Source organism: Pinus tabuliformis, chromosome X (assembly GCF_031772625.1).
Source record: "Pinus tabuliformis cultivar Carrire ecotype Pingquan chromosome X, CPIR1, whole genome shotgun sequence".
Classification (NCBI taxonomy): domain Eukaryota; kingdom Viridiplantae; phylum Streptophyta; class Pinopsida; order Pinales; family Pinaceae; genus Pinus; species Pinus tabuliformis.
Genome location: NC_142308.1, coordinates 1,289,110,992 through 1,289,136,710, shown reverse-complemented (window position 1 = coordinate 1,289,136,710; position 25,719 = coordinate 1,289,110,992). Strand labels below are relative to the sequence as shown.

General features: G+C 35.5%; 1 pseudogene; it reads left to right on the top strand.

Annotated features, from left to right (window-relative positions):
* Positions 1–16,314, top strand: part of LOC149144763 (NAC domain-containing protein 75-like) — a 51,714-nt pseudogene extending 35,400 nt beyond the window's left edge.
* The last annotated feature ends 9,405 nt before the right edge of the window (positions 16,315–25,719 follow it).

The window sequence follows — 25,719 nt, the reverse complement described above, 5'->3', positions numbered from 1 at the left end:
AGATTCTAGCTTTTTTAGGACACTTAAGTTTGAACAAAGGCTTTGACCACCAAACAGGAGGATTCCAGCCTTTATTCTTCATCAAGAAATTGTAGCCAGCCTTTGGAGAATATAGCCCTGTCTCAGCATGTGCCCAAACCAGAGAATCCGGCCTGTCCTTTATTCTTACATTAGATCTTCTAAGCTCCTGAAGGAATAGCTGCCATTCATTTCTCCAGGTGAGATCTATTCCTAGATTGGCTTCAGACTTCCAAGCCTGCCCCCATATAGATGACTGCTCCATATTTGCAATCTGCCTTAAGCTTCTTATTCCTATATCATCCAGGTGAGTGAGCATTCCAGGAGAAAGAGCAAAGCCCTCACTACACCCTACCCACGGATCCCTACCGATCCTCAAACTTTCTCCATTTCCAACCCGCCAAGCCAGACCTTGTTCAATTACCTTAAAAGCCTCAACAGTGGCTTTCCAGATGACAGAACAGTTTCTTCCTTTTTTGTTTAGGGTTCTAATCCAATATTCGAGTGGAGTAGGGTCAATGTACTTTCTTTTAACTACCTTCGTCCAGAGATTCTCCATGGAAATGATTCTCCAACCTGATTTAGCTGCTAAGGCTAGGCTGAAGTCAGTGGGACTTTTCAAACCCCATCCACCCCAGTCTTTTGGTCTTGCGATCTTATCCCATGCCACCCAGGGGAGGACAGATTCCTCTTTGGACCCAGACCACAGAAACCTACTGGAAATCTGCTTTATTTTGTGGAGAATCCCTTTTGGGATCCAGGTCAATGCTGCCCAAAAAATTGGTATAGCCTGAAGGACTGAATTTACCAAGGTAAGTCTTCCTGCCCTAGAAAGCCACTTGAAACTCCAATGGGATATTTTTTGTTCAATCTTCGCTATTAGCCAATTCCAGTCCTGCTTTTTGTAAGAGGATGGTTTAAGCCAAAAACCAAGATATTTGAACGGCTGCTCCATATTACAGGTTCCAAAGGGCAGGTGAGCAACAATCATAGTCTCCTCTTGTCTATTGAAGCCTTCAAAGATTAATTGAGACTTCCTTTCATTTAATTGAAGCCCTGTAGCTTTCAGGAACTGATCAAGAATGCGCTTAATCTCTAAAATTTCATTTAAGTTCCCATTTGAAAACAAAAGAATATCATCGACAAAAAGCAGGTGTGTAATGAACAGATTAACAGCAACTTCCAAACCTTTTACCAAACCTGAACTTTTTGCCTTTGCAAAAAGTCTGCTCAAGCCTTCTGCAGCAAGAAGGAAAAGCAGGGGGGAGAGCGGACACCCTTGACGCAGCCCTCTTTGACTTTTAAAGAATTGAGAAGCAGCTCCGTTTATCAGGACAACAAAATTTACATTTGTGATACATCCCATGATCCAATTTATGAAGCCCACCTGGAAGCCCAGATGTGTCAAGAGCAACTTTAAATACGTCCAACTGACCCTATCATAGGCTTTGGATAGATCTATTTTGAGCACTACCCCCTTTTTGTTTGCTTGCCTGATACTGTGAATAGTTTCTTGAGCTACCCCGATAGCTTCATGGATTTGTCGCCCGTCCAGGAAACCAAATTGCTCCTTTGAAATACACCAAGATAAGATGGGTTTCAGGCGAACCGCAATGATCTTTGCTATAATCTTGTAGATGGTATTGCACAGAGAGATAGGCCTGAAATCTTCGAAAGAACCAGGGTATTCTTTTTTTGGAATAAGGGCTATGAAGGTTGCATTGAATGGACCATAGATTTCTCCTTTCACTCTAGATTCCTCCACAACTTCAGTAATTTCTGCCCCGATAGAATCAAAAAAGTGTGTAAAGAGTTCTATGGTCCATCCATCGGGCCCTGGGCTTTTATCTTTCGCCATAGACTTTATTACACTTTCTACTTCCTCCTTTGTCACTTCTCTAAAAAGATCTTCAGCTTCTTCCTCCTCCACAAACTGAGGAAAAGCCTGGGCAGTTCTGATTATTTCAGGCAATGATATCCCCCCAGGATCGGAGAAGAGAGACTGGAAACGATTCTTTCCCATAGAAGACAGATCTTCAAATGATGAGGCCTCCCTGCCTTCAGAGTCCCTCAGCTTCCAGATAGTATTTGCATTCCTCCGCCCTTTTGCATAATTATGAAAAATTTTTGTATTTTCATCCCCTGCTTTCAACCAAATAGCTCTGCTTTTCAATCTCCACTCCTCTTCTCTATCCAATAAGATCTTCGCTCTTCTCTTTTCCAGAGCCATAATTCTTTCTTTTGATTCCTGAGATGCATAAGCATCAGTCTCTGGGTCTTCAAGAACCCCCAGAGCCTCATCAATGCTGACTAGCTCTTCAAATTGTTTTTTCCTTCTAGCTGAAGCCCATTCAATCGCTGCTTTCTTAAGTCTTTTAAGATTATCCATGAAGCGACCTGCTTTATTCTCTGATTGCTCCGAACCCGAATGTCTCCGAGTTTCATTGAAAAGTTTTATGAAAGAGTCCTCCTGAAGCCAAGAGGCATTGAATTTGAAAGGAGCGGCCGGTTTTGGAGGGGGTTTTGAGAATTCCAGCAGGATGGGGAAGTGGTCCGAGTTTCCACCTTCACCCACCCATTGCCGAAACAAAGGAATATTGGACGCCAACCTTTCACTGATAAGAAACCGGTCCAATCTTTTCGAAATTCTATCATCCCCCGTTCTTCTGTTCCTCCAGGTTGGTTTTGCTTTTATGATATTTACATCAATCAGCTGATGAGAAAGAAGGGCATTTGAAAAGAAATCTGTCAGGGGATCCTCCCTCGCAAGAGGCCCCCAAGCTTCGGCGATCCCCAAAGAAAAATTAAGGTCTCCCCCAATTATTAGATTTTTATCTTTAATCAGACCTTTTGAGAGGAGATCATTCCAAAAAGAAACCCTTCCCTGACAAGGGCCGTAAACATTAACGAACAACAAAGGGATATCAAAATCAGGGGAAACAACCTCCAATCCCAAAACATTTGGTAATCCCCAGGAATTTAACACCTTCAGTCTTCCTTTCTTAAAACCCATGGCAAGCCCTCCCGAGTGACCTGAAGCATTAGCAGCTATGAAGACCCAACCCGGTAAGATAGAACAGAGAGACGATTCAATATCCATACTTTTGCCCAATGTTTCTTGAAGAAAAACTATATCCGGGTTATTACGCGAAATTAGGTCTTTTAGAGCTAGTTTTTTGGGTTTACTAGCTAAACCCCTGCAATTCCAAGAAAAACAGATCATTTAATAACCATCTCAGGGGGTTTTGCTGCTCTAAGCACCCCAGGAATTGTCATATGTTTCCCATCAGCTACATCATAAATGGCTTTAGCTTGAGTTTTTGAAAGCAGGGATTTTCGCCCTCTACCCTTCTTAGAAAAAGTCTTAGGAGTCTCAGCCCCTAACCCACCTACAGGCTCCATAATCTCATTTGAACAAACTGACTTTTTGCTGAGTGATCTAAGATTATAATGGCGAGCAGTAGAAGAAGGCCCAGCACCCTTACCCAATGGGGGAAAATCCTCACAGTTCAGATTTAAGGAGGGCATTTCGGCAGAGAGATTATCAATATTTTGCATAACATCCTTACAATTATTTAACAGAGAACTACCCCCGATAATAGATACAGATATAAAGGCAGGATTTTTTTGAGAGGACTGCATACCCGTTTGTTCATCTTCGTTGACGGCGGCCGGAACAGGAGTAGGAGGATCCAACATCGGTTGTTCATCGGAAGAAACCAGTGGGCCTCCATCCTCCTTGGGCTTTCCTTCCTCTGACTGATGCAGGTGCTCTTCCGCAGCAGTCCCAAATGGAATAGACTCCTCCAGCAGGCTCTCAACATGCCTCCTAGGCCCTTCCCACTCCTCTTCATCTCTTTGAGTCCTCCTCGTTCTCCTTCCCAACGAGCAGTCCCTCGCCAGATGCCCATACTCATGGCATCGATGGCAGCGGAACGGAAGGAGTTCATAATCCAAAGGCTGTTCTACGACATACTCCTTATAGCGCAAAGTTATAGATTTTGCCAGGCCATCCTTGGGGTTGAGTCTCATCACTATTCTTGCCACTGCTTTCTCATAAGTATGAAGATACGACCTATCGGCATCCAGATAGGTACCCAACAAGTTCCCTATAGACTTGAAGACAGAATCCGCCCAGAGGAATGGAGGTAAGCTTGGAGCCCTAACCCAGACAGGGAACTCGTCGACCTTTTCTTTGGCGGCATCGAAGAGCGGTGTCCATCTTTTGAAGAAGACCGGCCGGTTCCCGTACTCCCAATTCTGCCCCTCGACCCATTCCAATGCCTCCTTACTGTCGAAACTGGCCATGAACCATCCTTTAACCAGAGAGTTTGTTTTGAAAGAGGCCGCTGGGGTACCCAACCATTGACTCTCCGCCCACTGCCTGAGGGCTTTGCCTGATACAGGCCGCCCTCTGATCCTGCCCACGAGCGTGACCTCAGCCACCCCCAGAACGTCTTCCACCTGCACATCCATACCCAGAACCAGTTCCGAAAAGCGCTTTGTCTTCAGAGGTTTTGTCTTCTTTCTTTTTTCCCCTGTCCTTCTCAACTCCGGCTCTGCATTCTTGTCACCGAGATCTGGGATTTGTTCTCCAGGTCCCCTTTGCGCCCCATCTTCAGGCCCTGCTGCATGTTCACCCCCATTACTTGTCGGGGTTTCTACCAGCCCTTCGATTGGACTGCCCACCTCCCCTTCCTCCGAGGGGCCCTTCTCTAGTCCTTTACCTGCCCCAAGAGATGAAGATACAAACCCCTGCTTTGCTTGCCTACCAGATTCGATAACCAAACCCTCCGACCCTACGATACTCTGAGTAGAGTCCTTAGAGAAAAGTCCTCTGTTAACAGCCAACAGGTGAGAACTTCCCTTGGCCTCATTCCCTGAATCTTTGAGTCCCCCTACAGGCCTCCATACCCCTATGTTATGCACTGAATTGATGATATCCTCTAAACCTCCGGACGGACAGAAAATTTTAGATGGGGATAATGACTTACCAATCGACGAAGCGAAACCCTTGTCTCCCCAAGTGCTCAGCTCTGCTTTAGGGTTTTCCTTCTCAGGGCCCTTGCAAGTGATGCCTAGGTTGCCTGACAGGTCCCAACTCTCGTCCAATAGACCTTTTGCAAAACTTGAAACTCTTGAAACACCAGCCGAGACCGAAACAGTTCCATGACCATCAGGCTTTCCAAATAGCTCACCAAGGTTCTGCGCATTAATTTCCTTCCCCCATACCGTGAGTAAGTCTTCAGGAGATGGGTCAAGCTCCACCGACTCATTTGCAATTACCATGGTAAAAAGCTAAAAGTCCGTAAATAGCAATGCCTCCTCGCAACCGTTACCCGAGAAAAAACGCTGAAAAACCGCCTGCAGACAAAGGAGGCAGGCTATGCAACTAGACCGGGACAGCAAGACTCCAAGGAAGTTTCACGGGCTTAAAATTCAGGAAACCGCTCTCACAAACCCTCGACCGAGACAGGAAAACCGCCAGCCTGAAAGAAAAGTTTCCTTAACCCAACCGTCACTAACCCGTTTGACCCACGAAAGTAACCAAAGCTCGATGAGTCCGCCAGCGCTGCAAACCCCGTACCTGCGTGTCATTCTGCAGAATCCTGCATCACCTAGGCCTAGGGCCTAGGGTTCCCGGATCAAAACCTACCTTCGCCATCTTTGATTCTTTTTCCAGTAATAGTACAAGTGAGTTACAAGGAAGTTCTTTGCATTTAAAATATTCAAGTAATATTTAGAAGCTTGAGAATTTGAGAACCTATTCATCCTAACTAATGAACTCACTTGATAACTTGAGAAATCAACATAATCTATATATATATATATATATATATATATATATTTAAACTAAATGTAAAATGAATTAAACATCATATAATATCAATAATATTATTTTCCATCAATTCCATATTAAATAGTGAAGAAAATCAATAATATTATTTTCCGTCAATTCCATATTAAATAGTGAAGAAAGTACATTTCTCCCTTATTCTAAAAAGTAAATTACTTTTTCTACTTTCAATTAATTTATCTCTTTATACAAAGTTAATGTGAAATTAAGGTGGAAATTAAAGTATTTTATTTATGGTCCACATCAATTTTTTGGTTATTTATACTTTTAATTTGTTAATATAAGTATTACTTTATTATTTATAAATATAACGTTACGACAACGTCTCTCAGTTATTGAACTACACACAGTATTATGACTAGCAATTGCACCAAATGTTGCAATGGAAACACCATAAGGTATAAATTCGAGAAAAATTGTGACATATAAAGAAGCAACTAATTGATTTGAAAAAGGTCTATGTCCAAGTAGGTGCCAGGAGAAGCTAGACTCACTGAAACCAAGAACATCCATCAAATGATTCAATTCCATGAAGAGAAAGGGCTCTATGAAGATGTATCCCCTCAAGTTGTTCTAATGCTGCAAGAAACCAGCTAAAAATCTCCATCAATGTGATAAAAATGAGTGTAAAAATCCATACAATATGAGGTGTAGCACACATAATCTCCTGACCTATAGCCTTGTCCTTGAGAATCAAGCTACTCAGGATAACAACCTTCAACAAAGTTGTAGAACACCTCCATTGGTTGAACTTAACAATGAATTCCACCCAACTTCAAGCTACAACATGATAAGAAGAAAGAAGAACATGGTGATTCAGAAATGAGGGCATGGCCATTAAATAAGAACATGGGTAATCACCATCTGCAGTTAGGTTTCTTCACGTTTAATATTGTATAATACATCTTCCCTAACTTTTCCAAGGAAATTCTAGCGAGCTAGATTCACCAAAAATAAGCGTCATTTTTGAATTTACTCAAAAAACGAATCTGAGACGATTCTAGTTGCTTCCATGGACCTAGAGTTTAGATCAATCTCTAATTTTTATACTGGGAATAATTCCACAATTCTGCTAATACTGACAACATTCACAACTAGGTACATTTGTTAACTAGAGGAGCTTTGTACTAACAATAAGGTAACCACAAATAGATGCTTCAATGGAAAATGAACCTCCCAAATAGTAGGAACTTATAGATCTCATAAATAACATGCTTCAGAAGTTTGTCCAATAAATATAGACTTACTATGGCCTCTAGACCAGAAGGAAAATGCCAACTCCAAAAATATTGTGAGCTCATTGTATTTGAAAAATATTAATATCTTTACATTGAACAAATCAAATTTGTCATGCATAGCTTCTCTTGAAATATTCTACACACAACCTTAAATAACTATGCCCGAAATACCGTCTAGGTCAGTGTCATCTGATCATAGTACAAAATTCATAGAATATTTGGTGGGCATGCGTAATTGCAACCTGTAGTCCAAGAGGCTTACACTGCTGTAGGTGGTAGATTGCTTGTGACTTGGTATCCAGATGAGTTTGTTGACAATGTTAACATGACCAACATGACCATGAGGGCAGATCCTACCATAAGTTACCCTGGCAGGACTTATAGATTCTATACAGGACAAATTTCCTTCGCCTTCAAAGATGGAATGAGCTACACAAGCTTCGAATCACTGTAGTCCATGCACCCTAACTCATCTCTATTCCTCTGGATGGAAAATACAAATGTTCTCCCAAAAAACATGAATCTTATGAGGCTGTCAGCGTGACTAACAATAAATGTGAGAACATGTCCCTGCAAGTTGATGTTGATGTAATAACGTTGGTAACATAGATGACATACATGTATTGCTTCTATTCTCTACAACCCATCCCCCAAAGAAGCAACTAATTCATCTCAAAAAGGTTTATGTCCAAGAAAGTGCCCGAAGAAGCCAAAGTCAATGAAACCAAGAACATCCATCAAATGATCCAATGCCATGAAGAGAAAGGGATCTATGAAGATGTATCCTCTCAAGTTGTTCCAATGCTCCAAGAAACCTGCTAAAAATCTCCATCAGTGTGAAAATCCATACAATATGAGGTGTAACACACATAATCTCCAGCCTATAGCCTTATAAGTGTGAAATAAGGACAGTTCTAAGTTTATGGAATATTATAGGGATTGAGACAATTGATTCTAGCCCTATTGCATAATATAGTGATCATCTAGATTGCTGCGGGAGTTGTTTATGGAAGATGTCGAAATTGAGGTAGGATGGGTATCCTTTAGAACTCGAACAAGAACCCAATGGCTATCAGAATCTAAGATTTATGATAGAACTATTGAAATTGCTAAGATGCTAATCTACCAAGGCCTTACTTCCTTACAAATAATAAGCACAAATCTATTATTTCAAAAACCCTAAATTACAATACACAGTGGTTTCCTACTTTTAAGAGACAATTTTTTTCGCTCCTCCAAATGATCAACCCTAACAATGAGTCGAATTGGTCCTTATATAGGCCAATTAGCCCTTTTTTACATTAAAACAACAAAGAATTTTGAAACAAAATGTATTAGGAAAGTTGCCTCTTACTTTGTCCTTTAGTGAATCGTCTTTTATCTTCCATGCTGCCTTTGCTGATGTATTTTATATTATCTATTGTCTCTTTGAGATCCTTGCTACATTGTAGTAGGCTGTCGAGGTCTTGGCTGTATTTGAAATTGTTGCTGAAGCTATGCTTGCTGTTGTAACCATTCTGGTGCAAGTTGTGACTGCTGAGAGGGTTGAGCAGGTTGGGCAGGTTGCTGAGAGACGGCCTGAGAGGATGTTGATGCTTGAGGCTACTGCATCAATTGAGCTAGGTGGACTATTATTCTACCTTGGAGTTAAAGACAAACAACCTGTGAGGGACTTCCATGTTGTCACCCTTCAATAACTTCTTGGTTTTCTTCCAATAATACCCATCCATGAGATTTTAGTTTTTCCTTCTCGATGAACATTGTCATTGGCATGACGTGTTATGCGATTGGACCAGATACCAAAGGAATAATGATAAAGAAGACTGCCACCAGCCTAGACCAAAAATAAAAAAATTTCTAGAACAATACTTAAAATGTCTGGACTTGCACATAGTTGGATTTTAAGCATAAAATTAATGAATTAGATCTTGGACACCACAAAGTATATGCATTTAAACTATATTGGAAAAAGGGTCCACGCCATAAATGTTGACCCTAAAAAAGGCCACATCCCACAGGGTGTCATGGTTAGATAAATTTCAGTGTCATTTAGCTAAGAATTGCAATTAAATGGTCTTGAAGATTGAGTAGATTGAGTTCACAATATAAAATTTAAAGAAATAATTCCCTGCTCTATTTTTCATATACAGGCAAAAGAAAAAACATTCAACAAATACTTTAAGCAATAAATCCATCACTCAAAAAATATGAAATAAAATAATTTTAGCAGCTAGGAGTGCTCAGAATCATCAGACCCTACAACCAAAAATCACACCAAAGATGTTTCCAAATGGATGGAAAAATGGGTTATAGAATTGGAGTGCCTAAATGATGGACATGGAATAACAATAGCACATTTCAATACATGAGAAGAAGATTCCATTAAAAAGGAAAGGAGAATATCATCAATTGCATCCTAGTACCAGTACTGTGATGTTCTCTTTGCAAACTTGCTAGTCAGGATGTAGAAGAACAAGTAAAACATCCTTGCTTTTAGAACAAATTCTTACCAGTTCAGAAGTGATAATTGCAGATAGACATTTTGAAAAACAATATGGGAGAAAATGATTTGTGAATATTGTGACTCAAGTAAATTTTGAGTATCAACAACATACAATAAGGAGATATTTAACATATGACGAAACTAGAGAAAACATACTTGTATCACACATCCCGTAAGCTAAAAAATGCTTGACACTTAAAAAACCAATACACAGTAGAAATTCATTATAAAAATCCTCACACTTGGAAGGAAATTGAACCTTTTAATGCAAGATAGATTATTTGTACCATGTCCAATAAACCAATTAGAATGATATGATGTTAAATATTCAATTCCAATGAAGTTCATGATACTATGATTTGCAACATACAGGTTTGACTTTGAGTTTGAGATGGTCAAGTTCAAGGCTTCAACTTAGTGGACACCCATGTTCTTATTGTGCCTTGGGAGGTCTACATGTGCTTCTAAAATATTTCGGTCACAACTGTACTAGTGACCCAGGAAACTCTTTAAATCACCGCGGCTCTAAGGGCACTTAATAATAAAATTCCATTAATTCTTCTCTGCATGCACTGAATGACAAATAAACCCTACCCAACGAAAATAAAAATAGTCCTTAGACTTATCAATACACAAGGATCTATATGGCTAAGAGACAAATTATAACCTGATAGAGAACTAAAGGAAATAAGAATTGGATGGGAAGTAATGATCAAATATCCATACCCAGGGCAATGTAGGTTCATAATAATCATTGCAGTTAAGTTTAATCCTGAATTGTCTTCAAAACATTGAACAGTATACAACTATTCTACTCTAGAAACATGCCAGTCAATCTCTCTCCAGAATTCAAACATTTTGTAGGCAAATTCAACCTGAAAGTTCCAAATGCATATTCATAGAAAAATCCAAAATTGATCTCGTCAAATTACCTCTGTATCAAAATCTGATGATGAAACTAAAGAAAAATTGGGCATGGACATGCTCATTGAACTAATGTCTCCACCTCTCATGGCATCCATTATGTGTACCCTCAAGTTCAGTGTTTCAAGCCCAAGTGGACAAATTGTCTTCACCTTGAGAGATGGAATGAGCTACATAAGCTTCAACATCACTATAGTCCATGCACCCAAACTTATCTTTGTTCATCTAGATGGAAAATACAAATGTTCTCCCACAAAACCAGAATCCTGTGAGACTGTCAGCATGACTAACACTAAATGTGAGAACATGTCCTTGCAAGTTGTTGTTGATGTAATAACGTTGGTAACAGAGATGTCAGGCATGTATTGTTTCTCTTCTCTACAGCCCATGCCCCAAATAAGCAACTGATTGATTTCAAAAAGGTTTATGTCCAAGCAGGTGCTAGGAGAAGCTAGGCTAAATGAAACTAAAAACATCCATCAAATGATCCAAGCCATGTAGAGAAAGAGCTCTATGAAGATGTATCCCGTTAGGTTGTTCCAATGCTCCAAGAAACCAGCTAAAAATCTGCATCAATTTGATAAACAACAGTGTGAAAATCCATACAATATGAGGTGTAACACACATAATGTCCACCCTATAGCCTTGTTAATAGTAACTATGAAATAAAGATAGTTATGAGTTTATCGAATATTACAGGCATTAAGACAATTGATTCTAGCCCTAGTTTGAGGTTTGGAGCGAAAAAAACTGGCCCCTGTAAACAAAACATCCAATTTTGTTATTATGGTTGTAACACGTTTTTCTCAGACTTGGTCCAAGTCTCTGTATTATTGCTATCTCTTGCCCCCACATTTGACTCTATTTCTTTTCTGATTAGGCTGCAGATTTAGTTTGTTTGCTCGCCTGACCTAGATCTTACAGTTATTGACACTGGCTTGTTCTATTTTGTCCTATTTTTACATGTTTTATGGCCATATATATACATTTTTGCCTTCAATATTGATTTTTTTTGTGTGGTCCACTCGAGAAAGACTAGTTTGTACTGTTCTATTGTATTCCATAACATTAGGACCATATAAAGAGAACTTTGTTAGTACGTTTCTATGCATTGTTGAATTGAGGCTTCTGTGATCCATAAAAGTTGTAAGAAGAACTTCAGCGTAAATCACATGTAGAAAGACCTTTGTCAACCAGTGTGGTTCATCGTCAGGACAAGTTGAAGAAACAGATTCAGCTTTGCATGTTAAATAGTCAGAGCAGAGCCTCCAACGGCTATCTAGACCAACGACTAATTTTGACTAAGGGACCAGAGTCATAAAGTCAAATATATAGTTTAAAGAAAGTTAGTTATATTCGGTGACCATACCCTTAATATAAATATTTTTTTTTTAATAAATAAAATAATTTAAATTGGTGCTTAAGTTAATAGTTAATTAAAAAGTTATCATTTAATAATTAAAAATTGAAATTAAATAGGATTTAGTTATATGGAAGACCTTTCTTTCAATAAAAATATATATAAGGTACTTTTAAGATAATAGTTACTCAGAATAAATATATATTATAACGAAAACAAATAAAAATAAAAATAAATAATAATAATAATAATAATAAATAAATAAATAAATATATAAATATATAAAAATATAAATAAATAAATTTAATTAAGAACTTAGCTATTAAAGGTAAAAGTTAGTTTAAAAAAAAATCAATAAATAAATAAAATAAATAAATAAATAAAAATAAAATAAAATAAAATAAATAAATAACTAAATAATTAAAGAATAAATAAATAAATAAAATAAATAAATAAAATTAAGAATAAATAAATAAATAAATAATGATAAAAATACAAGTAAAAAAAAAAAAAGGAGAAGGACAGGAAAAAGCCAATAAAAACCACAGAGCAAGAAGGATAAATCCTAGGAGGAAGGAAGGTTCCAGGGGGAGCAACGAAAGCTTGAAAAAGATAAAAAAATGGGGGGGAGGAAACGAAAGACTAGCATGAAAGGGTAGGGATCCAATAGCTACTGATCTTCCAGCCATCATCTCTATTGAGATTGTTGGGCCTTCTATGCATCTGACATATTGTCCTACCTTCAACATGAAATGGTTAGATTAGTTTGTATTGTTCTATTGTATTCCATAACGTTAGGACCATATAAAGAGAACTCCATTAGTACATTTCTATGCATCTGACATATTGTCCTACCTTCAACATGAAATTGTTTCTTAGAATCTATTTGGATTTGTTTTTGCACCATAGGGAGATAAGAGAGGGGGTTCCACTACTTGGAGAAAACTCTCTCTAGGCATATGTTTTTCTTGTTGATAAAAAAAAAATCTATTGTTCCATGTTGATCATGTTACAATTTCTCTTTCACAGTCCCCACTCAACTTGCCCAATCTTTTATGGCTCAAGTTTGGGTTTGTATTCATATAATTGAGTGAGATTATACACATGTTCAACTCTAATTTAATACGTCTTGGTACTCTTACCATTTTACAAATTTAGTGGACTTAATGGTTAATAATACATGTTTCTTCTTGAAAGGTCATAGGCTCAAATCTAGAGTGGGGTATAATATGTACATTTTCATAGACTTTAGTAGTCAAATCACCGTGAAGAGACAATCCCCTTATTCGATAAACAAAAGAGTCTCATACACCAATTTGGTATCTCGAATAGCTATGACCTTAAAATTAAACCATTATTACTATGGTATTGTCGTCATCCAAATTGTTTCACATACTGTTTTACATAATAACATTGCAATACATTGGTATTATAAGTTTCTTTGTTATTGAAAAAATGAAAACCATCACTATAGTGATAGTGATGAAACACCTTTGTTTCTTTTGCATAAGATCTAATATTCTTTCTTCATTTTATCATAGCTTTAAGAATTACTCTTCCCAAATTGTGTTTCCACTTTCCTAGCCCCTCCACAATCCCCGTTTGCAAACTCAAAGGTTGGGTTGTGGATCATTGGACCACACTGATAACACTAATTAAGAGTTATATTTTGTGAATGTACTTGACAACTTTGGCTCATCCGACATTTTTACATAATATTTAAGTCTTAAGAAGAAGACAAGGATGCAGGTCGTTAAAGTTTCAACAGCCAAATGAAACAACTTCCCATTTTGTTGTATTAATTTCACAGAGAAATTTCACTTCGAAAACATTAAATTTCCAAAAACTTCCAAACGAATGCCCATAGTGTTTCTCACAAAAACATTAAACAAAACCTAAATATATGACAAAATAATATCTTTAGTTTGATCCCAAAGGACCTACCCTATTGCTTAAATGAAGATAAAATTAGAAAGGGTATTTTTCACTGTACATGTTCCAACAGTACAAAGCTGAAAATTTAATTTGAAGAACACAACTGTTACACTAACAAAATCTATTTAATAAAACAATGAGAGTTAACATCCTAGATACTTGGCATAGTTGTAGAAACTCTCTTGGAAGTAAATGCATGAGATGTGACCTAGGATCACATAAGTACACCAATCTCAAACAACCTGTGTGGTGTAATTACAGGCCATTACGAATTCATATTTGTTATCCTATGTGAAGAGTGATTATTAGAAAAAAGCAATTAAAATGATAAACCAATCCAATATCTAATTCAAATGAGCAATTTTTGTTTACAAGCGAGAATCAGATTACAATGAAAATAAGTGCATGAAATGAAGCACCATCATTGGAAGTAAGAAATTACAAAAGAAACTAGGAAAAAATTTCAGAATAAAGCACTTTGAGTCTCTGGATTTAAGGTCACAAATGATCAATTAATTTTCTCGTGAGACTACCCCTGCTTTGATTTGGCTTGAACAAAATGTCTGAGACACAAGGCATACAAAATCTCCATTGTTATGTTGTGTTGTGTTGTGATGATAGCTTCGTCGTAAAATCTTGGAGGACTCCCACTTTTGAAGATTATTCATGTCAGCCAATCTGGATGAAGTTTGCTCAGTCATTGCCAAATCTAGAGCAACCATCACTTTAGATTCCACACTTGAAGACTGATCCATGTGACCTTACCATAAAATAGAATTTGTTTATTGGGCAATATCCCATCATATCTGCCATACCTTGCATTAGTGTCTAGTTTTTCGTTTTTCCACACTTGAAGACTGATCCATGTGACCCTACCATAAAATAGAATTTGTTTATTGGGCAATATCCCATCATATCTGCCATAGCTTGCATTAGTGTCTAGTTTTTCGTTTCTCGAGACAAGATGAGACACGATGAGTAGAAGCTTCATCTCTTTTCTCTATTTGCAAGAGACAGGGGAGCATTATTCTTCCTTGGATTTAAATGAAAATAACATGTGAGGTACCTCCATGTTGTAACCCTTACATAACTTCTTGGTGTTCTTGCAATAATACCCATATGTGATATTTTAGTTTTTCCTTCTGGATGAACATTGTTGTTGGCATGACATGTTCTACGATTGGACTGAATACCAATGGGGTTTCTAAGTGTGGTTATTTTATCAGGAAGAATGATAAAGAAGGCTGCCGTCAGCCCAAACCAAAAATAAAAAATTTGTTAGAACAATACTTACAATGTCTTGACTCGACATACTTGGATTTTAAGCATAAAATTAATGAATCAGATCTTGGACATCACAAAGTATATGCATTTAAAATATACTGGAAAAAGGTTCCACGCCATAAATGTTTACCCTAGAAAAGGCCACATCCCATAGGGTGTCATGGTCAGATAACTTTCAGTGTCATTTAGCTAAGATTTGCAGTTAAATGGTCTTGAAGATTGAGCAAATTGAGTTCACATTATAAAATTTAAGGAAATAATGCCCTGCTCTATTTTGCAGATACCGAGAAAGGAAAAAACATTCAACAAATACTTTAAGCCATAAATCCATCATTCAAAAACTAGGAAATAAACCCGTTTTAGCAGCTAGTAGTGCTCAGAATCATCAGACTCTACAACCAAAAATCACACCAAATATGTTTCCAAATGGATGGAAAAATGGGTTATAGAATTTGAGTGCCTAAATGATGGACATGAATAGCAATAACACATTTCAAGACATGAGAAGAAGATGTCATTAAAAAGGAAAGGAGAATATCATCATTTGTAGCCTAGTACCAGTACCGCCATTTTCTCTTTGCAGCATTGCTAGTCAGGATGCAAAAGAACAAGTAAAACATCCTTTCTTTCAGAACAAATTCTTATCAGTTCAGAAGTGATAATTGCAGATAAACATTTTGAAAATCAATATGGGAGAAAGATACAAACAGCCCGCGATGAGAGCAGTGAAGGCGAAACAAGATGGCACAAGACTGGTAAAACCAGACCAGTGCTGGTTAATGGCAAGCAGAAAGGGTGCAAGAAAATCTTAGTACTGTACACTAACTTTGGGAAGCACAAGAAACCCGAGAAAACAAATTGGGTGATGCATCAATATCATTTGGGTTCACAGGAAGAAGAGAAGGAAGGGGAGCTGGTGGTTTCCAAGATCTTCTATCAGACACAGCCGAGGCAATGCAATTGGGAAAAGGTTACAGATGGCGGGGATACGCACATGGTTAGTGTCACAGAAGCAACTCAAGTTTCAGAGAGATGCACAGCTGTAGAAACTGTTAGTTCCACTGCCAGGCATATTTATAATCACTTGGAACAACAAACGAAAATCACCCACTGTTCCTATGATTTATCTCTAGGCCAATCCAGATTAGAAAATAGTGATCGGGTGAGCATTACTGAATAACTTAACCCTGAAAACCAGAAACAGCACCTAAGGAGACTGGTTTTTGGTAGAAAAGCATTCCAAAATCTTAAATAATGATACCACCTCCATGATTTGCGTGAGAATAATGCAGAAATAGATCTAGTTATGAGTGGTTGAACTGAATTAGTTGTAGGTGGTTGAACAGAATTAGTTATGAGTGGTTAGGTGTTATTCCTATATAAGTGTGATGTAATTGAACAAATAGATTAATAAAAGTTTGTGAGTTTTCTGTTTTGATTTGGTATCAGAGCTCAGCGTTTGAGCTGGGGTGAGAGCGCAGGTGAGGAAGGCCGAGTGGTGTCTGCGTGAGGCAAGATCTGCGCTGTTGTGCGTATGTGCTGCCAAGACCCCAGTCAAGAACTCGGGTAGCAGTTGCTGTAGTGTGTATCAAGAACCGTTCGCGTGCTGCCAGCTTATGTGCCTGTTTATTTGGGATCGTTTGAATCCTTATGTGCCTGTTTACATTTCTGAATACGTTTCATTAAATGAGTTGAATAGCCAGCGATTTTGTTTCTGAGTTGCTTAGTTGGAATGCGGCCAATCTCATCCACCGTCTTCTTGTTTGTTTGAAAGTCCACTGTCAGACGTGAGCCCTTTGAACCTCGTACAAGAGCTCTGGAATCTTCATGATTGGCTTCGGTTGGAGTACTGTGGCCCTCTTACGGTACTTCTCTTACGGTACTTCTCTGTGGAATCTTGTTTGTATTCCACTTTGTCGGAATAGAGGTATTTTCTTTATTTCTCTCAGCTCGAGTACCAAGGGTCAGCCCTGCGTGAAAGGCGACCTCCCCTGCGTCCGTTTTTTTTGTTCTTCGCTGCGTGTTAAAACAATAAAGACTTGCTGCGTGATTGCGTGAGGATAAGGACCTCCTCCCTGAGACCTGCGGTGTTAAAACTGAGACCTGCGGTGTTAAAACAGAAAAAGAAAGGCACAGAGCCTGCGAATTGCTGTGAAGAGGCTGTCCGCTGCCGCCATTGTGAAGAGAGAACCGTTGTGCCGTTGTGCGTTGCTGTGGTTTCATTAACGAAACTTCCAATAGATACCATCTGTGATTCTTTGCAGAAACTGTTGTGTTCTTTGCAGAAACTGTTGTGCCGTGGTCATATTCTTTTTCAGTCGGCCCGGTTTTCTTTGTTTTGTTGCAAAAATCGTGTAAGTGGGTCTTGTTCAAGAGAGTGCTGTTAGTGAGCACCGTTTGTGACAGGTGATAAAGCTAACTGATATGTCTATTATTTTAGACAATGATCTTTTTAATGATCATTTTCTCATGAACCCATTTGGGATTAGCAGTGTTTTTGAGTCCATTGACAAAGAGTTTCATGTTGTTGAAGATCATGTCTCTGAAGAAATCACTCATGTTGTTGAGGATCACACTGTTGAAGAAATCACTGAGATTAAAACTTGCCCGGTTGTTAGAAGTTTTATTGGATCTACTTTCAAAGATGACTGCATTTTGGTGACTCCTTCGTTGGTTCCCCATGGAAAGTGGGGAGAACATGAATTAAATTACCTCGTTCGAGATCTTGCATTGCCTCTCAATCCAAAAGAGGTTGTTGACGTTAAGTATGTAAGCAAGGAGCAAAAGAATTTCATAAGGAAACCCAAAAAGGTGAAGACGAAACTGCACCCGCAATGGAAAAGGAACAAGCATGGACCTTTTAATAAGAAGGCAAAAATGAAATGTTTTGTTGTAAGCCTAGCTGAGACTTAGACCAGCAGGCAAGTTAAAGTTTAAGTCGTCATGATTAAGAATATAGTTTCTTATATATCGTGTTATAGTATATATAGTTGGAATTAAGGGGGAGTGGTAGGAAGGTATTAATTCCAACTACCCTCTGTTAATGCAGTAGTTAGATCAATCTAGAGAAAGTTAGATCAATCTAGAGAATACAGCAGATGTTCAAAGTACAAGTTCTAGAAGTCAGTTAGGTATTGTAGAAAATCCATTTCTCCATTAAGGGAGGATGTGAGAATAATGCAGAAATAGATTTAGTTATGAGTGGTTGAACTGAATTAGTTGTAGGTGGTTGAACAGAATTAGTTATGAGTGGTTAGGTGTTATTCCTATATAAGTGTGATGTAATTGAACAAATAGATTAATAAAAGTTTGTGAGTTTTCTGTTTTGATTATTTGATCTTCATTCGGGTAAAAGATTGGAATGGAGATTCCTTTATGGGAAAAATCCTTTTTGTAACTGAGAAAAGCCTTGAGATTTGCTTAAAATTTGGGGATTTTTTTCAGCCAAACCAGGTTTCTGGGCCTTCTGGTACATTGCAAAACATTTAAGATTTGATGTCTTCTGACTCAAATCAAGATTTTATTTGTTTACTCAAATTTTAACCATTTTTTAACCCAATTAGATATGTGTTTACAGTGATCACTCAGATGACGATGGGCTAGCTTTGAAGCGGCACGTAAGAACTTATATTACAAAGTAATTCATAATATTATTATTTTGGGCGAAATGCTGCAAAGGCGGTCATAATATTATTAATTTGGTCAATACATTCGTAAGGAATCTTTAAGAAAATGTCAATGTATGAAATCATAATATTATTAATTTGGTCCATATTTATTTATTTATTTTTAATTTGGTCAATATTATTAATTTTTTTTAATAAATTTTATTTAAGTTTCGCTAAAAAAAATTATGTTTAAGTTATATATATATATAATTATAATTGATTTAAAATAAAATTTAAATAATAAAAAATATATAATTAAATTAAAAAAAATTAATTATAAATATATAAATAGTATGTAATGAGTTTATTATTTAAGAAACTTAATAAACATTTTTATGTTTAAGTTAGTTATATATATATATATATATATATATATATATATATATATATAATTATAATTTATTTAAAATAAAATTTAAATAATAAAAAATATATAATTAAATTAAAAAAATTAATTATAAATATATAAATCGTATGTAATGAGTTTATTATTTAAGAAACTTAATAAACATTTTTATATTGGTATTGTTATATGATATTATTACTAATATAAATTAAAGCTAATTAATTTTAACATTATGATATATGCATCACTGATTTGCATTATGATATATGTATAATTGATTTACATTTTAATATTTTATATTATTAATAATTTTATTTATAAAAATGAAATGGGATTTCTAATTGATTTATTAGTAAGTATTATTTTTAAATATGCATCACTGATTTGGATTATGATTTGATTTACATGTATAATTGATTGATACTTTAATATTTTATATTATTAATAATATTATTAATAATTTTTCATTATAAAAATGAAATGAGATTTTTAATTGATTTATTAGTAAGTATTATTTTTACAATTGTGTTATTAATGATATTAGTAATTTTTAATTGTAAAATGTATATAATTTTTTTGTATTTTTTTCTATCTCAAAAAATATTTTTATTTCGAAAATATATAAGTATATTTTTTAGGCATTTTGTTCTATTCAAAGTGACGAAAAAGCTTATAACCAAAGCTATAATGTAGAATGACCTTAAATAACAATAGCATCCCATAATTGTCTCTCCCTCCTATGGAACAATTGTCCTTCATCAAAATCCCTATCGAATTAATTTGTTTATATAATATCAATGAGTAATGCATCATTTGATAGAATATCAACATTAATGTTTCATCAAAATCTCTATCGAATTAACTTTTTTATATAATATTAATGATTGTTTGTATAATATCAATGAGTAATGCATCATTGGATAGAATATCAACATTAATGTTTCGTTCATGGAAAATGTGCTTGAATGTAATGCTTTGAAATTGTAATGACATTGTCTTCAATTGTTGTGTTATATGAAGTATGCTTTGAAATTGTAATGAGATTGTCTTCAATTGTTGTGTTATATGAAGTAGACCCAAGTTAAACAATTCATGAAAGAGTGGTTCGTTTAATTGTTAACTTGGAGTCCTCATAAAATTACAAAAATAAGTTAATAGCACATTTTCAATTGTTGTGTTATATGAAGTAGACCCAAGTTAAACAATTCATGAAAGAGTGGTCTGTTTAATTGTTAACTTGGAGTCCTCATAAACTTACAAAAATAAGTTAATAACGCATTTTAAAAAGCACATAATGATTGAATTCAATCTCATAGTGAAAGTTCAAGAAATGCAAAACAAAATCCAATTCCTCTAACTAGTCACTTCAAAAAAGCTCCTAGACATCAGTTTATTTATAGGAATGTCTTCTACTAATAAGGTCTTGGACTTATAATAAGAAATAGGAATGTCTTCCACTAATAAGGTCTTGGACTTATAATAAGAAATAACGGTCAACATTATGATATATTGAATGTGGGCTAGAGAGCATCTTCAAAGATTCTAAAATTGTGTTTATCCCTCAATTTTTTCAGAGAACTAGAATAACTAAGACGCAATATTTTAGTGATTCTTTAGTGAAGTAAATTTAAAAATAGTTAATAAAGAAATTCTCATCTATAAGTGATCCTCTTAGACCTAAATAAACATTCTAAAAAATAAATATTTAATTCACCAATCTTCTTGCATAGATTACAAATGATAGGCTCAATTTAATTTTTCCATAAGATAGACTCAAGTTAATTTTTCCAAAAATTTATTTGATGTTGAAACTCATTCTTTCATAATTATCTTAAAAAAAACATAGTCTTTAATAACTTATTAATTTTTCTAAACTAAACGGTTTTTTAGAATCAAAGATTACTTGAACCATTGATCCAGCTTACTGATCCCAAGTAGATTAAACGACACGGCAATCTAATCCCCGAAGTGTATACGTGCCTTGACCAATTCAGCAGTAAATTTTGACGATTTGTCAAAATTGCTCATTTCATCTATATTTTCTAATATCAATAGGTGCAATATTTTTTTTTTAAATTTAAAAGATTATTAAAGAGTTTGGATTTCAAATATAATTGGGTTATATATTTTGATGCTAGTTGTTTTTAGTGTAATTTTTTTGAAGTTTTTAATGTCTAATAATTTGAAAGAAATTTTGATTGGTGTTATTTAAATTAGTTTTTTTTATGGTATATATAGATTTAGCATAATGAAAAAATTTAGGACATTTTTATTGTAAGAAGATTACTTATCAAATTTGTGATTTCAATAAATTTTTATAATTAAATCAAAAATACTCATTAAAAACAATTAGATTTTTTTAATTTATTTAAAGGGATTGTTAAAAAGTCTGATCTCTTGGTGAAAATTGAAGCAGACAGCTCATTTTGAAATGGTCAGTATATTACTGAAAACATTAATGCAATTGACGGATAAACTGCCGTGGAAGACGGTTTCATTTATATATGGAAAGAAAAAAAAAAAAAAAAAATATCCGCATCGAAGCCTTTCCCATTTCTGGTAACATAGAACACCTGTTCAGTTGAAAGTTCAGGCTTTTTCAATTCATCTCATTTGCGCCACAGTCGTGCTCGACAGGGAATCATAGTCAGAGAACCCTCAAAGCACCCGTTGCACTCTTAGTTTTTGTCGATGCAATAGTTGACTTGCATCGCAATAAAAGTATCTGAGTCAGTTAAACTTTGTAATCACAATAATAATATTAGTACTGGTTATATTAAATGGTGAGTAGATGTAAATAGGCATAAATTTTAGAAAAAAAATCATAAAAATAAATATTTTTGGTTGAATGGAGGCTTATGTGATCTATAACAATTATAAGAAGAAATTTCGGCGTAAATCAGATTCAGAAAATCATTGCGGACGCGTTTCGAACCAACCAACCACTGTGTGGTTCATCGTTAGGACCAGTTGAAAAATCAGATCTATCTTTGCCAATTAAATACTTTGAGCAGAGCTTCCAACGGCTAACTAGGACAATGCCTAAATTTGAATAGGGACCAAGGTCAAACAAATCAGTTATAAATTACAAGTAAACAAGGTACCTCTATATATAATAATAATAATAAATAATTTATAATTTTAATAGTTATATACTAATATTTATATTTTCTATTTATTATTATTATGATTATTATTATAATAATAATAATAATAATAATAATAAATATTAAATAATTAAATAAATAATTTATAATTTTAATAATTATATACTTATATTTATATTTTTTATTTATCTTATTTAACATTTATTATTATTAATTTTTTATATAGGTCTTTTGTTTACTTGTAATTTATCACTCATTTGTTTGACCCTGGTCTCTAATCAAATTTAGACGTTGTCCTAGTTAGCCGTTGGAAGCTCTGCTCAAAGTATTTAATTGGCAAAGATAGATCTGATTTTTCAACTGGTCCTACGATGAACCACACTGGTTGGTTCGAAACGAGTCGATTCTCTGAATCTAATTTACGCAGAAATTTCTTCTTATAATAAATACTTTTATTTTTATTTTATTTATTTAATTATTTATATTTGGTTAAAAGTTTTTTTTTTTTTTTCAATTTAGGGAACCAGGTTAATGGTGCAAGACCATATGGAAGAGTGAAAACCTGGCTTCTTAAGGACAATAGGCAGGTACTTATTTTATTTTATTAATTGTTTTTGTTTGGCTAAAAGCTCTTTTTTCTAGACTTTAGGGAGACAGGTTAATGGTCCAAGACCATATGGAGGAGTGAAAACCTGCCCTTAAGGGACCACCAGCAGGTCCTTATTTTATTTTTATTAATTGTGTTTGCTTGGCTAAAAGCTCTTCTTCCTCGACCCTAAAGACCACCAGCAGGACCTTATTTTATTTTATTAATTGTTTTTACTTGCTTAAAAGCGCTTCTTCCTCTACCCTAAGGAAACAGGTTAATGGTCCAAGACCATATGGAAGAATGAAAACCTGCCCCTTAAGGACCACCAGTAGGCCATTCCTGATAGACTAGTTTTCCTTGAATAAGGATGATGAATTAGCTAGCATTCACAGATATCAATTATCCTGACTGCTGATTTGACAATTAAATTATGATAATTTTTTCACTACATAAAAAATCATACAAATTCATCCCAATAACAGAAAATAATATTATTATAAATGAAATAATATTTATTAAAATTTAAATCCCTGCCATCTAAATCAGTATTTTCTTTCAAATAGATTAATTATTATTTCAACATTCTACTCTTTATTCCAACGCAAAATTTCAACGTCGTGGGAGCCTCGACTTGAACGCCCAAGCAGTAGAGTTGGGTTTACAGGAAAAAATAATGCGCGGAAATCTTCTGGAATTCCGTGACAAAATAGGTATGATAGTTGAACAGGATTAGTATTATAAATTATATATTTGGCAGAGGGCAATTATTCCTCCTGGGACATGATCAATAATTAAATATATTATCATTGCGTGCAGGTGCAGGAAGCTTTATCGCAGAGTCAGTGGTTCCTTCTGACTGATATCGTTTATTGGCAGTCTGCTGCTAATATCAAATTAACGTGTAATCTTCTGATGGGAGAGACCGTTAAACCAGAGCTTCTGACATTATTGGTTGAAATTTGATTTAGAAAGAAAAAAAAGGTGATTTATTCAGTTCTCTTATTTATCTCCTGTATTTTTCTGTAAAGAAAGGCAAGAATAACTTGCATGCTAGGGATTCCAAACCTTTCCCAAACGCAAAGTCAGACAGCAGTGCGCCTAACATAGAATGAAAACACCATTTTAGTATTCTCAGGTAACACTGCACTGAAAACATGACAGTACGGCTTCTTTTTGTTGTTTTCGATATTAAACTTTTGTACTTTTTGGAGCTAGAGATACAAGTCTGGTAGTTTCAGAACTTTTCTGGAACCTACTGTTCTCTATTCTGATTGAAGTAACCAGAATAAAGTTTTATTTTTTTGAAAGGTTAGTATAGTTTTAAATTCATCAGGGGTAAGCTATGTTTATTTTGTTTAAGAAATAAAGTTTCTGGAACCTACTGTTCTCTATTCTGATTAAAGTAACCAGAATAAAGTTTTTTTTGAAAGGTTAGTATAGTTTTAAATTCATCAGGGGTAAGCTATGTTTATTTTGTTTAAGAAATAAAGTTTAATATAAGTTTAAATTTGAAAGACCTAAGTTAGGTTAAGAGTTAGATTATGTAGTTGTTTTTAATGTGAGTGTTTGGAAGTTTTTCTGGTGGATTTTTTTGGTCTAATTTCTCTAAAATCAAGATTTCAGGGTGCTGAATCCATATATACACTAAAAAAACTAGTTTAAATAACACAAGTCAAGATTTCACCACAAATTTAAACGCTAGATTCTGACACGGGAAACTCCAAAAAGTCACTAAAGACAACTTCTTAAATTACTATATAAAAGGAGTCACTTATTCTACAAAGTGGTGTCATATTAAAGTGGTGTCATATTAAATTAACATCTATTTTCTTTGACTTTAAAATTAATTATTATTATTATTATTATTTTCTTTCACGTGTGGTTCATGGATACCCATGGTTGCTTGGTAGCCGCTACGTCCACGGTAAGAACTGGGTATCAACCCGAAGGGGATCACACCTGGGTAGATCGACCCGAATGGGATCACACCCCTCGGCCTATATTTAGAGCTGAGCCCAAGAGATTTCGGGAATTGACCCTATGACCACCCGATTGGTGAGGCACTGATTTTGACCGATTGAGCTAACTCTTGAGGCTATGATTATTATTATTATTATTTAAATGGAAATTATTTTTTTATATTAATTTGGAGTTGTTTTAAAGCCAAAACATTTTACATTTGCAATTAGATTTTCATTTATTAAGCTCAAAGATGTCCAAAAAACCATTGTAATTCTTAATGCACTTCCTACATACAAAAATTCTAAACTGATATCTTCTATATATACCCTCTAGAAAACTCCAAAAATTAAAACATATTTGCAGTGCATAATTTATATATGGATAATTCTACATTGACCTCTCCAATTGCCATGTTGATTTCAAGATTTCCCATGTTTGCTTGACTAGATTGACTTGGATCTAGATCTTGGGGCCTTTCCCATGTTTGCTTGACTAGATTGACTTGGATCTAGATCTTGGGGCACATCCGCCAACACTTTTGCGTTTCCTACCTGTTCTGAATCTATTGATTGGCTCACCTTGATTGGTATTCCTCCTTTCTCTCATGAATTGCTCTCCTCTGAGGCTTTTCCTCCCACAAATTTTAACTTAGCAAGTCGGAGATCCAACAAATCAGTGCAACTGAAGCCTCTCAAGTTTTCTCTGGAGCATATTAATCTTTTGGATCAACATGTTTAGTTGGGCATTTACCTCCAATCCTACAATGTGTCGATGTCGAGCATGAATAGAAATCATTGAATTACTAGCCATTGATGTATGCCATTAACCAATGCGAGGCAACTCACCATTGATGTCAATGAGTGCCAAGGTACCCGAGTACATCTTGCGAAGTGCGAATGGATGTGTTGAGGTCGAGCCACTTGCAAGA